This window comes from Pan paniscus, chromosome 22, assembly GCF_029289425.2.
Source record: "Pan paniscus chromosome 22, NHGRI_mPanPan1-v2.0_pri, whole genome shotgun sequence".
NCBI classification, from domain to species: domain Eukaryota; kingdom Metazoa; phylum Chordata; class Mammalia; order Primates; family Hominidae; genus Pan; species Pan paniscus.
The window spans coordinates 10,316,807-10,329,309 of NC_073271.2; the positions used below are offsets into that span (position 1 = coordinate 10,316,807).

The window sequence follows — 12,503 nt, forward strand, 5'->3', positions numbered from 1 at the left end:
TGCTGAAACTCAGAGAGATCTGAAGATCTTATCCAAGCCAACAGGAGGCAGGGAATTCCACTGTACTCTGATTCAAGAGTACAAGCTTCATCTCAGAGAAAAGCAATGCAATGGCCTCAGCGATCAGACCAGAGAGACCCTCTGCCACAGAGAAAGCAGAGATCCAGAGAACAGCATGAAGACAATAAGAGACTTGAGACTCACTTTCACTTTGTCTTGAGGCCACAGAAAGCCCAAAGCATCTGAATATCTTCTTGGAGGCATTTTCCTAAAATAGAGCTATTGAAACTTGAAGAAAAATGTGAATCAAGAGCTAAATTTAAAGATATGTTATTTTCTCCTGCCCTCCCCCATAAATTAACCACAGGATGAGTCTAGTGAGATAAAGCATATCATTTATACAAAATACAGAAGTTACATATCCTTTATGTGAACAGAAATATGTTCAAATTTTACTCAATAAATGTATTTTGTTTTACTACTAGAAATAGTAATTTTCACTTGGTGATTACTTTATTTTATAATTATCTCTATTTAAATTTGTATTAGCCCACTCCTGGGTATCTACCTAGAGGAAAATAAGTCATATGAAAAGACATTTGTACACACATTTATAGCAGCACAATTTGCAGTTGCTAAAATGTGGAACCAGGTTAAATGTCTATCAGCCAATGAGTGGACAAAGAAAATGTGTTATAGATACACCATGGAATACTGCTCAGCCCTAAAAAGGAATGAAATAATGCCATTTGCAGCAATCTGGATGGAGTTAGAGATGATTATTCTAAGTGAAGTAACTCAGGAATAAAAAAACAAATATTGTATGTTCTCACTTATAAGTGGGAGCTAAGCTATGAGGGTGTAAAGACATAAGAATGATATAAGGGACTCTGGGCACTCAGAGGGAAGGTTGGGGGGTTGAGGGATGAAAGACTACACATTGGGTACAGTGTACATGACTCGAGTAGTGCATACACCAAAATCTCAGAAAATCACCACCAAATAACTTTTCCATGTAACCAGAAACCACTTGTTTCCCAAAAACTATTGAAATAAAGTGATATGTATGAAAACAATGAATATGATAGTCTTGAGGTACAACATTCACTGGGTTTCATATGGGAGAAAAACAGCTAAAATCAAACACATGGATAGACAGTCAGAACAATGTCCATCATATACATAGTAAAATTAATACAACTGCAAACATGCATGAGTGGAGTCCATTTGGAATAGCCTGCAGTGAAGATGTATGCCTTAGGGCCCACATAACTCATGTTTGGGAGAAAATGTATAACTTTATTCAATATGAAAATGTCTTCAGAAATAACTCAGTCCATGCTGTGCAGATGCAGTCCTGTACTGTAGAGACAAAGAATAAGAATCATCAAAGTGGAAATACCTCTGCCCCTGCTCCAAATTCTGGTTCACACGGCAGTAGTACTACTGGAGAGAAAAGCCATACATGTCCCAAATGTGGGAAAGCCTTTATTTATCAGTCATTTCTTGTGAGACTTATGAAAATTCACACTAGAAAGAAATCTTATGAATATGACAAAAGTGGCAAAGGCTTTAGATATTCCCTACACCTTAATAAACATTTAAGAAAGAACATTCTGGACAAGCCCTATGAATGCAAGGAATGTGGGAAAACCTTCAGCAAGCCTCAAAACATGCACATATAAGGAGTCATGCTGGAAAGAAACCCTATAAATGTGACAAATGTGGAAAAGACTTTGCAAAGTCATCAGAATTAAAAGCCACCTTAAGAGATACAATAGTGAGAAACCCTGTGAGTGAAAGGTGGAAAATCATCATTAATTTTTCACCATACTGAACATGTGAGGAGGACATACTGGAAGGGAGCTCAATGAGTTAACATGCATGAGAACATCTTTCCTGAACTCTCACATCTTACAGAAGTGTGAAAAGAAACCCTGTGAAGGTAAACTCTATGGAAAGCCTTTCATTCATCTTCATTCATCTTGAGTAGCTATTTGTTCTCACACTGGAGAGAAGCTATGAAAGTAAGGAACATGAAAAAAGCCTCAGTGTTGCCTCAGACTCATAGTTCATACAAGAACTCACACTGCAGAGACTGCTTATGGAAGTAAAAAATGTAGAAAAGACTTCTTTAAACACTTATCCCTCCTGTTACACATGAATCCACACTCTGGAGGGAGACTGCAATGGGAATAAATATAAGAAAGCTTTCAGTTCCAGCTCTTCACTTATTAGGCATGAATGAGCACATAGCAGGACTGAAGCACTGTAAATGTTAACAGTTATTGCAATTATCATTGTCTTATCTCTCAATTAGAACCCAAATTCATAATTTTATAGTTTTTCTTTTCTTAAAAAAATGGTATAAAATGACAGATAGCTGTCTTAGCCCCCTTTCTGCTCTGCCACCTTAATGTTGCTATGTAGTAGCTTTGTTACAATTCACTTACATACCCATGGTTTTATTTTCAATGTGAAGCCCTCTTTGAATTCCATTCAATTTAGATTTAGAATTTGTATGCTCCAGGATACCCTTTTTTTTTTTTGTCAGTTTGTTTTAATTGGTCACAATTTGCCTGCATTATGGTCACATTATGTGGCTTTAATGGTACTGATTTGGGGTGCCTATTATGACTTTCATTATGGTCTAATGTGGCAAATTCTGTCCATTTCCCTGCTATATCCATTATTCTCATCTTCCTCACTAAGGGAGCATAGATTTATCTTTTACAAGGAGCACAGTTTATATGTCTTTACTTATTTATCCTTATTTTATTATTTAATTTATAATTTGTTTTTGAAAAATGGTCTCACTCTGTCTCCCAGGCTGGAGTGCAGTGGCATGAACATAGCTCACTGCAGCCTCCTGGGTTCCTGTGACCTCCTAGCTCAGACTCCTGAGTAGGTAGCACTGCAGGCATAACAGGTGTGCACCACCACACTCAGATTTTGTTTTGTTTTGTTTTGTTTTGTTTTTGTAGAGACTGGGTTTCATTATGCTGCCTGGACTGGCTTCAAGTTCCTGTGCTCAGGTGATTCTCCCACCTTGGCCTCCCAAATTGCCAGAATTACAGGCATGAGCCACCATGCCTGGCCCTGATTAATGTCTTTAAATGAGTTTCCCAGTTTTTCTCATAACTGCAGTGAGCAGAGCTTATAGTCTTGGCCAATGTGAAATGTAGAATTCACTGGTTTGGATTTCTGAAAATCTGTTTGGAAAGGGAAGAGTTATTGTTCCTCTTTTCCCTTAATCATGTTCCCTTTGCTCTCTCTGCTTGCTGCTCTCTGGAAATAGGATGAAATGCCCTGAGTCCAGTTTAGCACCTTGAAGACCATTGGAATGATGGTCCCAACAACACAATCTTCAATATACAAGATTTCTCACTCCCCAATGGCATGTTGGGTATCCATGGCTGCCCTGGACTATTTCTGGACTTGTTCATAAAACTAACCCCTAGTAGAACTAAGAAACAATTTTAGGAGAGATACTTATAATAAATTAAATGATAAACCTAAAAATGAATAAAACATATTATAAAAATAAGGAGAATAGACAAAATGGGCATGCAGATGCTGACTGGCCACACATCCTTGGTGCTCACCCCCATGGATGCCTCACCAACTGTGACACTTGGAGAGCTGGCAGCCATCACTCAAGAAATCAGAACACAGTGGCCTCTACCACAGCATCAGGGAACAAAAACTAAGCCTGTCAGCTCTCAAGAAACATACTTATGTGTATGTATATATATATGACATAAATTTATTCAGTTACTTTGAGATATCTCATCGCTAAACAGATAAAATGAATTAAAACTAGTGCAAATCACTGGCAACAGTACTTCATCTCCCCATTATTTATCCAGGGCATTGAAAATTGGCACACATCACAGATCCTTAAGTCATTCTCTGAATCAGGGAGAAAAGAGGAGAACAGAGAGAGCTTACCATATGTGCCAGTCACTGGGCTGAGTGCTGTGCCTAAAGGATCCCACTTGATGCTTGAAATAACCCTGCAAGATCAAACTAAAAACTCATACACACTCACACACACACACTCACACATACACACACATGCTCAAGCACACACTATAAACTACAGAACAAAGAAAACATTGACAACTAATAGAAGTATAGTGCTGGCTAAGCACAGTGGCTCATGCCTGTAATCTCAGCACTTTAGGCCAGGAGTTCAAGACAAGCGTGGGCAACATAGCAAGACACCATCTCTACAAAACATTTTCTTAGATAAAAATCATTTTTAAAAAGTGGTATAATGTCTAAGGGCTCAGGGAAACAGTACCCCTATGGCTGTATGGTAAGCAGCAGGCAAGGCTACTTGTCAGACCAAAGTGGTAGTGATTCCAGGGTTCCTTTGCACACTTAAACAGGAGCCTGGCTAGCTCAGCACTGCCTGGGTTTACTTTATATCTTCTACAGCTCTAAAGCTCTGGCAGGTGGGACCTAACCATAAGAGAAATTGCTATTACGCAGGACTCTCTTAACTGCAAGTGACTGAAACCTACTCGATCCAGGAGAACATTGAATTACTTGACTCTAATTACTAAAAATATCCTTAAGTAGGTGGGCTTCTGGCTCAGTGAGATCAGGGGTCAAATAATATCAACCAAGACTCATTCTGTCCCTTCATTTCCTGTGTCAGCTCTGCTTTTCATGCAAGCTATTTTGAGACAACAGCAAAAATGGCCCCATAAATTCCATATAATTTACTTCCTTGCAAATAACTGTGCCAATAAAAAGAAAGCACCTCATTCCCAGCAGTTTCATCAAAAGTGCAGGGATGACTTCCATCAGCCCAGCTTGGTTCACATGCCTGTCCCTGAATTAATTACCCTGCTGATTGCCCAGGGTGGCCAGCCTCACTCCAATCACATGGACTAGTATTGAAAGAGTGGTCCTCACATGAAAAAAAATGGAAGAATAGTGGCAGAGAAATATGGGAGGGAGGGCCTCATCTCTATATAAAAAGTATGAGCATATTTGTGTTCTTTTGTAAACTTATTGATATAGTCACTGGGAAAAAAATTGAGAAAAACCCACACACGACTTTCTACATGCCTCTGTGCTTTGTATTCAACACTGAGCTGTGACAACTGTAATTATTAAAACAAAACTTTGAAAAGAAGTAACAATTTAGGACAATGGGGACCCTTAGCTGATGCGACAGTGAGCAGTTCTTCTTTTGTGTGCATGAAGATGCAATTCCCAGGAGCCCGCCTGGGGTCTTCTAGAACAAGCATGTGGGCACCTACTGGCTGCAGTTCCACCTTTCCTTCCCTGGACTCTCAGGGAGAAACAAGTTCTGGATTCAGCTGAACTGAGTTCAAGTTCAGGCTCTGTGACTCACTGGGTAAGTCTCTTGCTCTCCTTGAGTCCCATATCCTCATTGGTAAAATGGAGAGGTAGAGTTATTGTTAGGTTTGGAAGGCAAGGCGAGGGTTAAAGAAAGACAGAGAGACAGCTGGTGGCTTCAACAGCAACATCTTTATTGCCAGCAAAACCCTGGGGAGGAGGAAACCAGCTTAGTGCCAGCACCAACTGCCACTCACAGGCTGGGGTAATCATGGGACTGGGAGGGAGGGATCTGGGTGGTAGAGCTTGCTGCCCAGCAGGATATGGCAAGGATGTCCCTGCAGTCAGGCTGTTGGACCTTTGCCCAGGAGGACGCGATAAGGATGTTTCTGCAGTCACGTGGTTAGGAAGGATGTTTCTCATGGCCCAAGTTCCCATGGAATGTTTCACTGTGATCAGAGTCTGCAAAATGGCTGGAGGTTTACAAAATGGTACAGGTTAGACTAACAGTAACATCTCCCAGGTAAATGGTTCTACAAAGTAAACTTCCCTTGAGCATCTACACTGTACCAGACATGGTGCTAGGACCCAGGCCACAGGAGGAACAGGAGAGATGAGGCCCCTGCCATCCTGGTGCTCACATCTGATGAAGGAAGCTAACAGGTCATAAGACCAGGTCAGATGGTGGTGGTAATCAAAGACATTACCAGAGTGAGATGAGCTAGACAGAAACCAAAGGAGCTCTTACAAACACAGTGACAGGTGGAGACCCCTCCAAAAGGTGACCTTTGAGCAGAAACCTGAGAAATGTGGAGGGGACTATGGAGAACGACAAGCCCCTGAAGCAACCCCAGGATTGGGAGGGCAAACCCAGCACCAGGAGGGCAATGGAATGGCCTGACCTGTGTGTCCTTCATGCTTCCTTCCTCAGTGATGCACAAACAGAAACATGGGGCAATTTCGTGCAGGGTCCATGGATGAATCAAGAAGCAGCCGCACTGCAGAGCTGGAGTGGGGATAAAATCTGACCCAACAGTAAAGCTAGAAGCAAGTGCTGCTTACCACTGACCACAGTGCAGGTCATGAAGCATAACCAGACCCTGAAGGCACGTCCAGGGCCAGACCAGCTGGCCGGGCTGCCAACATCTTAGTAGAGATCCCAGGAGATCAGTTGAGCTGGTTAGGGGGAGAAAAAAAAACAGGAAAGCTTCAGAAAATTCCAGAGGACCCATGACACTTAACATCAACTTCCCCCAAGTGGGATCTGTTTGTCATTGCTGGTTCTAAAGAGTTGGTTCCACCACCCCCACCTGCCCGTTGCCTAACCAGGGGAAAACTCAGGGTGGGGTCCACAGAAACAACCCCTCTGGAAGGGGAAAGGGTGTTTCTCATCCAAAACCAAGGGAAAACACCACTCATAAGGAGCAGAGGGGCCTGAAGGGAGAGACAGGATTCTGCTGCTCATTTGGATATCTGCTTCCCAGCAGGAAAGGGGACCACGCAGGATACAGTGTCTAAGTGGACCCTGTGCTGTGGGACTAGGGGGGCTGATGCTGACTCACTGTTGGAGGTGAGCCACTATAGGAGGCTTAGAACCCCTCCCTGCAGCCTCTCCAGTCTAATAAGGGGATGGTAGTGTGGTCAGTGGGGGCATCCAGATGCAGTCAAAGGGCACAGTGAGTGATGTCTCCTCTGGCCTCCTCTTTCAGCTGCAGATTCTCCGAGTTACTGGAACAGCTTCTCCATGGCCCCACCAGCCTGGAGGGTGGTGACAGCTCCCAGATGACGCTAACCCCAGGGCCCTGCGCCATCACCCCTGGTTCCCCTTGGCCCTGCCCACACCTATGTAAACAGCTTTTTCTTAATGACCCTTCAGCCGCTTTGAGGTCCCTGCCAGTACCTGACTGCCACATTCCCCAAAGGGAACAGGCTCCTCAGCCCAGGAGCTGAGGTTTCTACAGGCACAGAGAAAACACTGTCCCAACTGTTGGAATGGAGTCGGGAGTGGAAAAAAGAACGTTTTTTCTCAATGCTTAGACTCACCAATTGTTTCATTTTATCACATGAAGGCTGTGTGGCATTTTGAAGTATAATTAATAATCTACATAATTACAAATTATATTCTTAAAAGAAGGTGCTCAGTGCCATGCCTGACACATGGTGGAACTCCACGATGAGATGTGTGAGAAGCCAGGGTGCCATGGTTACAGACAAGGACTGCAGGTACAGACTGCTTGCTTCAAACCTGGACCAGCGGTGTGAATTTTGGCAACTCTCTGTATTGCTCTTTGCCACTGTTTTTTAATCTAACAACTAGAAGTAAAAACAAGGTTATTGTAAAAATTAAATGAATTAAAGTAAGCAGAGTGCCTACAACACCCCCAGGCACACAGTCAGCACTGAGCATGTTTTTCATTATACTCTTAATGAGGTAAGAGTGAGAACACAGGTGCCAGCCATGAGCCTGGGGTTTCTCTGGCAGAGGCATCAGAGACTCTACTTTTAACATCCTCCATTCATTCATTTGACCCTGGTAAGGGAGGAGTCTCATGGGATACGAACAAGCATCCACCTTGGGGCCAGACTTCCCATGGTCAAAGTTGAACTCCACCACTGTTCAGCTGGGTGACTTTGGGCAAGTGACTTCCCCTCTCTGATCCTCATATTCCCTTTTGATAAAAACAGCACAATGGCAGGCCTATGGGGATTGAAGGAGCTGACAGAAAAATGTGTGCCTTAGTATAATTTTCCTGGAAGTAGATCCTGAGGCAAATATTCAAATACGAAAATTCTATTTGGAGATAACTCTAGGATAGTAATTTGACTGCCAGTTCTTCCTTAGGATGCGTATCCCAGGAAACACCAGTAGAGGAGTGGGGAACTGAGACAGGAAAGGAATGCAGCAGTTAAAGGGACCTTCATCAAGAAAGTTTCCCCTGTGGCAGCCAGGACTCAGCCCTGCCAGGTACATCTGCAGAGACAGCACAGAACATGTGCCTCAGAGTCATCCCACCCAAAGCAAGGGAGCTGGGTATTTATCCACCAATACCCACCAGTCACTCCTCAGGGATCCTTCCAAGGGCATGATTCCTCCAGAATGTCCTGCCTGATCTGCAAGGGTCAGACCCGGGGTTGAGGACAGGGCCCCTGACAGTACCTCCAGCAATGAGCAGGAACACAGCCTGGTGTGGAGAGTTTCAGTCAGTGATTCCAACTCATACACTTACCCACACACCACACTCCAACCCCAACAATGTGTATATGTACACACACATACATGCATACATGACTGTTACCCACTTTGATCCTGGTGACTCCATGGGATATACAGTAAGGCAGAAATCAGAGGGAAGAGCAGAATTAAGGGGAGTGAAAATCTTAAGAACAAAATGCAAATTTAGGCAGAAAATCAAGGGGGAAGAGGAGTGTTCTGGACACCAAATGCTGGCTGGGTGGCACCTACTCTACACACACTGTCACTAATTATCCAAGAAGCCTTGTGGGGTAGAAGAAATTCCTCTTAATTTACAGATGACAGAAATGTAGTTCAGAAAACTGACTTTACTAATGTCTCAGCAAGCTAGTGGGTGATAGATATGGACTCCCAGATCTTTCTGTCCACAGAGCCTATAAATTCTCCCTTGTTAGGCAGGCTGCATACCAGGCCTTGCTTCTGGGCTCTGCTCCTTTTCCTGCTAGGCAATCATGGCAGAATTGACAGAAATGTTATCCCCCTTCACCACCTGGAGCAGAGCCAATGAGAGGAGCTGGGGAACAGGCCATGAGGCCCTGCACCCACCATTCAATGTCTTCAGGATTGCGGTCCCTCAGAACTCTTGCACCACGTGATGGCATCACTCCTGGGTGTCTTCTGAGGTTGCATAGGATTCAGTAGAGGCCAGTGGCTGTGCTGTCATATCCTAAGAGGCAGCCACGCAGGCTTGGGTCTCTTGGCTGCTTCAGCACCAGAGGTTGGACAGCGCCCATGCACTGAGGCCCTTGGGAGAATGGGAGGAGGGAAAGGAAGGGCAGAATGGAGTGACGTAGTGTCCATCCACCATGTCCCTGGATGGAGAGACCCACACCGGGACCACCGCTGGTACTCATGAAGATGCCAGCCTCCATTTATATGTCCTCATCTGACAACTCCTTCCCATTTTCATCCTGGAGACAAGACCTCTGAACACATTAGCTCTGAGGGCACCTGAGTGTAACCTGAGACAGTCCCTGAAGACTTTCCATCCAAGCAGGATCCCTCCCTTGCCATCTCCAGACCTGCCCCACAAGCTCCCTCCCAGGTCTCCTGGCTCTTGTTCACTCCTTCCAGGCAGCCTTCTACAGTCATCTCTAAAATATATCTGACTGTCCCTCCTTTATCCAGCACCTTCTATGGCTCCCCAGAGCCCTCCAGATCAAGTTCAAGTTCTTTGATCAGACATTTGATCTCAAGCTGCATTTTACCTCCCAAATTAAGATACCGGAGAAGCCACCTTGCCCAGCACAAGTGCATCACTGAAGTCCCAAGTCTTGAACGTGGCCTTGGCCTTGAGGAAGTCATGAACACCCTGGCTAGTGAGGGTGCAGTGCTGCTCCAGGATGATGGTGTCTAAAGTTATGCACAAGGTCACAGGCCCTGCAGAAGCATCACCCCTCAGGAATGGGTAGTACAGGAAGTCCATGCACAGGCAGATCTGCTGGTGCCATTACACTATGAGGGCACTGAGCTCAAATAGGGTGGCAATATATTCACTGGGATTCCTGCAAGGTGAGGCTGGGGAGAGGAAGCAGCTCCATAACACATATGAAACCCTGGAAACCCTTCTCAGCCAAAATCTCAGGACCACATTACACCCAGAAATGGGTGCCCTCTGAGCACACTTGTCTCTCTGTCTCCCACTCTGAGCTCCCTCATGGCCCCACATGCCCCAGCCTGGCCCAGAGCTTGAAGCCCAGTAACTGTTCAGTCCATGGTGTTGACTGCTCCCTGGGACAGGAGAGCGCTTGGTGGCTCTGGGACTCCTCCTGTGGAACCCCTGCGTCTGCCTTGGGACCTCCCAATTCCCATGGGAAGCCCCCATGGCTCTGGATTGCCCCACCTGCCCTGGGATCCTCCAGCCCCATAAGACTTACTTGATGCCTTAGCCCTCCCAGAACATGACATGTTTCTCAGAATGTGGCTGATGTCCAGGGCCATCTGTGGATATTTCTGGGGACTTCTTGCTGATTTCCTTTACGGTCTGTAGGGCAGGGCCAAGAGGAGAAACCAGCCCAAACTCAGAACGGACAAAAGGCTCACTGCCCCAATGGCAACCACCAAACTGTCAGCAGTGCTTCTGAAACGAAAGGAGGTTTCATTCTGCAGAAAGCTCCTTGTTTGGCTTCTTTCTGACGCCAGGGAGGGGTACCAATCCCTGCATACCTGTGGTGCCTATGTTACCATCTCTGCCTAGGATGTGCAATGGGCCCCTGCTCCCACTGCAGGGTTGACGTTACCTCCAGCTGGAGACCTGGGCTCCTGACACCGCCTGGCCTCTTTGTCCTTCTCTGGATGAGGGTGGAAAGGCTGTACCTGGTATTTCCCTAGGTCCTTGGTTTCCACCTTCTAAACATCCAGCAGGAGTGACCATGCCCAGCACCACACCTGAAGTGGGACTCCCTTGTGGAGCAGCCAAGAAATCTACAGATGGAAGAATGCTCTGGTGAGATAGGCCACAGTGGTCCCTGGGGAGGATCGGGGGCCGGAGGATTATGGAGGTTTCCAGCCTTGGGCTCTGTGGGAACTATGATCTGGAGATATTTTTTCATTTAGGTCACCAAGAGACAACCCCTAACCCCTGAGCAAGGCATGGTCAAGCTCTGGCATGAGATTCTCTTCCAGCAATGCAATGCTTGCAGAGACAGGTACAAAAGCTGGTGACCAGGCCTGCTGTCCCCCAGGTAAGGACAGTGTGCTACCCACCCTCTGAGAGGTGGTGCCAGTCCACAGCACTGGGTGCCTGTACCCCTGGCTCTGCAGATACCGGTCATGGAAGTCCCATGGAGGCCCTTCCCTCTCCACATTACCTTCTTGCTGCTTCTAGACTTCTTCTAGTCATTAAGCATGTTGAGCCATTTTTCTGTGCATCCGATCTGACATTTTTGCTCTCAGATGAAACACGACAAAGTAAGCTGAGCCACCAGGATTCCTGGAGGGAACCTTGGATGCTTGGTCTTGGGCTCCAGGGCACTGATGGGAAGGAGCCAGGGAAGGACAAACACTGGGGCTGAGCCCCTATGACCCAATGGGAACTTGTGGCCTGTCCTTATGGCCCCAAGACACCCTGTCCTCAGGCCACAGACACCACGGGCTTTGGTCAGATCCCAGCCTCCCAGTAGTATCCCGGCACTAGTGGGTGCTGACCCCTGAGCCACAACCACAGTTCTGGGTTTGGGGTATGGTAAAACCACCCCAGGGACAGAGTTCTGGGGCCGGGTTTGGGAGGAACCAAGGCGCCTCCCAGGGATGGTGTGTCACTCCTACTTGCCATGAAATGTGCACACAGGCTGTCCTCCTGCCCATCCCATCCTGCTGGACAGGATGGAGGAAGTGAGGGAACAGGCAGCGTGGACAGCTGGGGTGCAGGGAGAGGCAGGTGCATGCTGGGAGGTCAGGCCCTGTGAGGGCTGTGGGGGCATCAGGTGGAGTGGGCTTCAGGTACACCCTCAGTGCAATGGGCAGGTCTCAGGCCAGGCTTCCTGGACCCCGGCTGGGTGATGTGGTCACTCCCTGGGGGACTACTGTCAGACCCTGGCCACCCACCCTGGGCAGCACTGTCCCATCCCAGGACTGGATTTTCTGAGTCCTCAGACAGGACAACACTGCCCAGGCCTGACAGACTGGGAAGACCTCTTAAGTCCTCCATCCCTAGACCAGCCTCCCAACAGCAGGGACAGTCTCCTACCTTTACCTTCAGGGCACTGACTGATCCATCTCACTCTAAGGCAACCAAGGCAGAGCTGAGGACCTGTGCCAGGCTGGAAGCCAGTCCCCTCCCTAAATAGGCCTTAGGGAAGCCTCATCCCTGTCCCAGTGCACTGCAAGTTTCAGCCCAGGAGACACATAGGGAAGGGAGGATGGGGCCTCCCCACTGGCTGACCCTGGAAAAGCGGGACCTGGGAGAAGAGGGAGTGCAGGGCTGGCAGGGGAT

General features: G+C 46.7%; 1 long non-coding RNA gene across 3 annotated transcripts; it reads right to left on the minus strand.

The window, feature by feature from the left end:
- Positions 1-5,489: 5,489 nt before the first annotated feature.
- Positions 5,490-11,731, minus strand: LOC117977330 (uncharacterized). 3 transcript variants are annotated; one of them, XR_010111157.1, is made up of 4 exons: positions 10,447-11,612; positions 9,778-10,087; positions 8,370-9,314; positions 5,490-7,629 (listed from the first exon to the last, which is right to left on the minus strand). It is a non-coding gene; the product is annotated as an uncharacterized LOC117977330 (long non-coding RNA). The 3 variants fall into 3 exon arrangements; XR_010111156.1 differs by having other exon boundaries at positions 8,370-8,498; positions 9,116-10,087; positions 10,447-11,387; XR_008622459.2 differs by having other exon boundaries at positions 8,370-8,498; positions 9,116-11,731.
- Between the last annotated feature and the right edge of the window lie 772 nt (positions 11,732-12,503).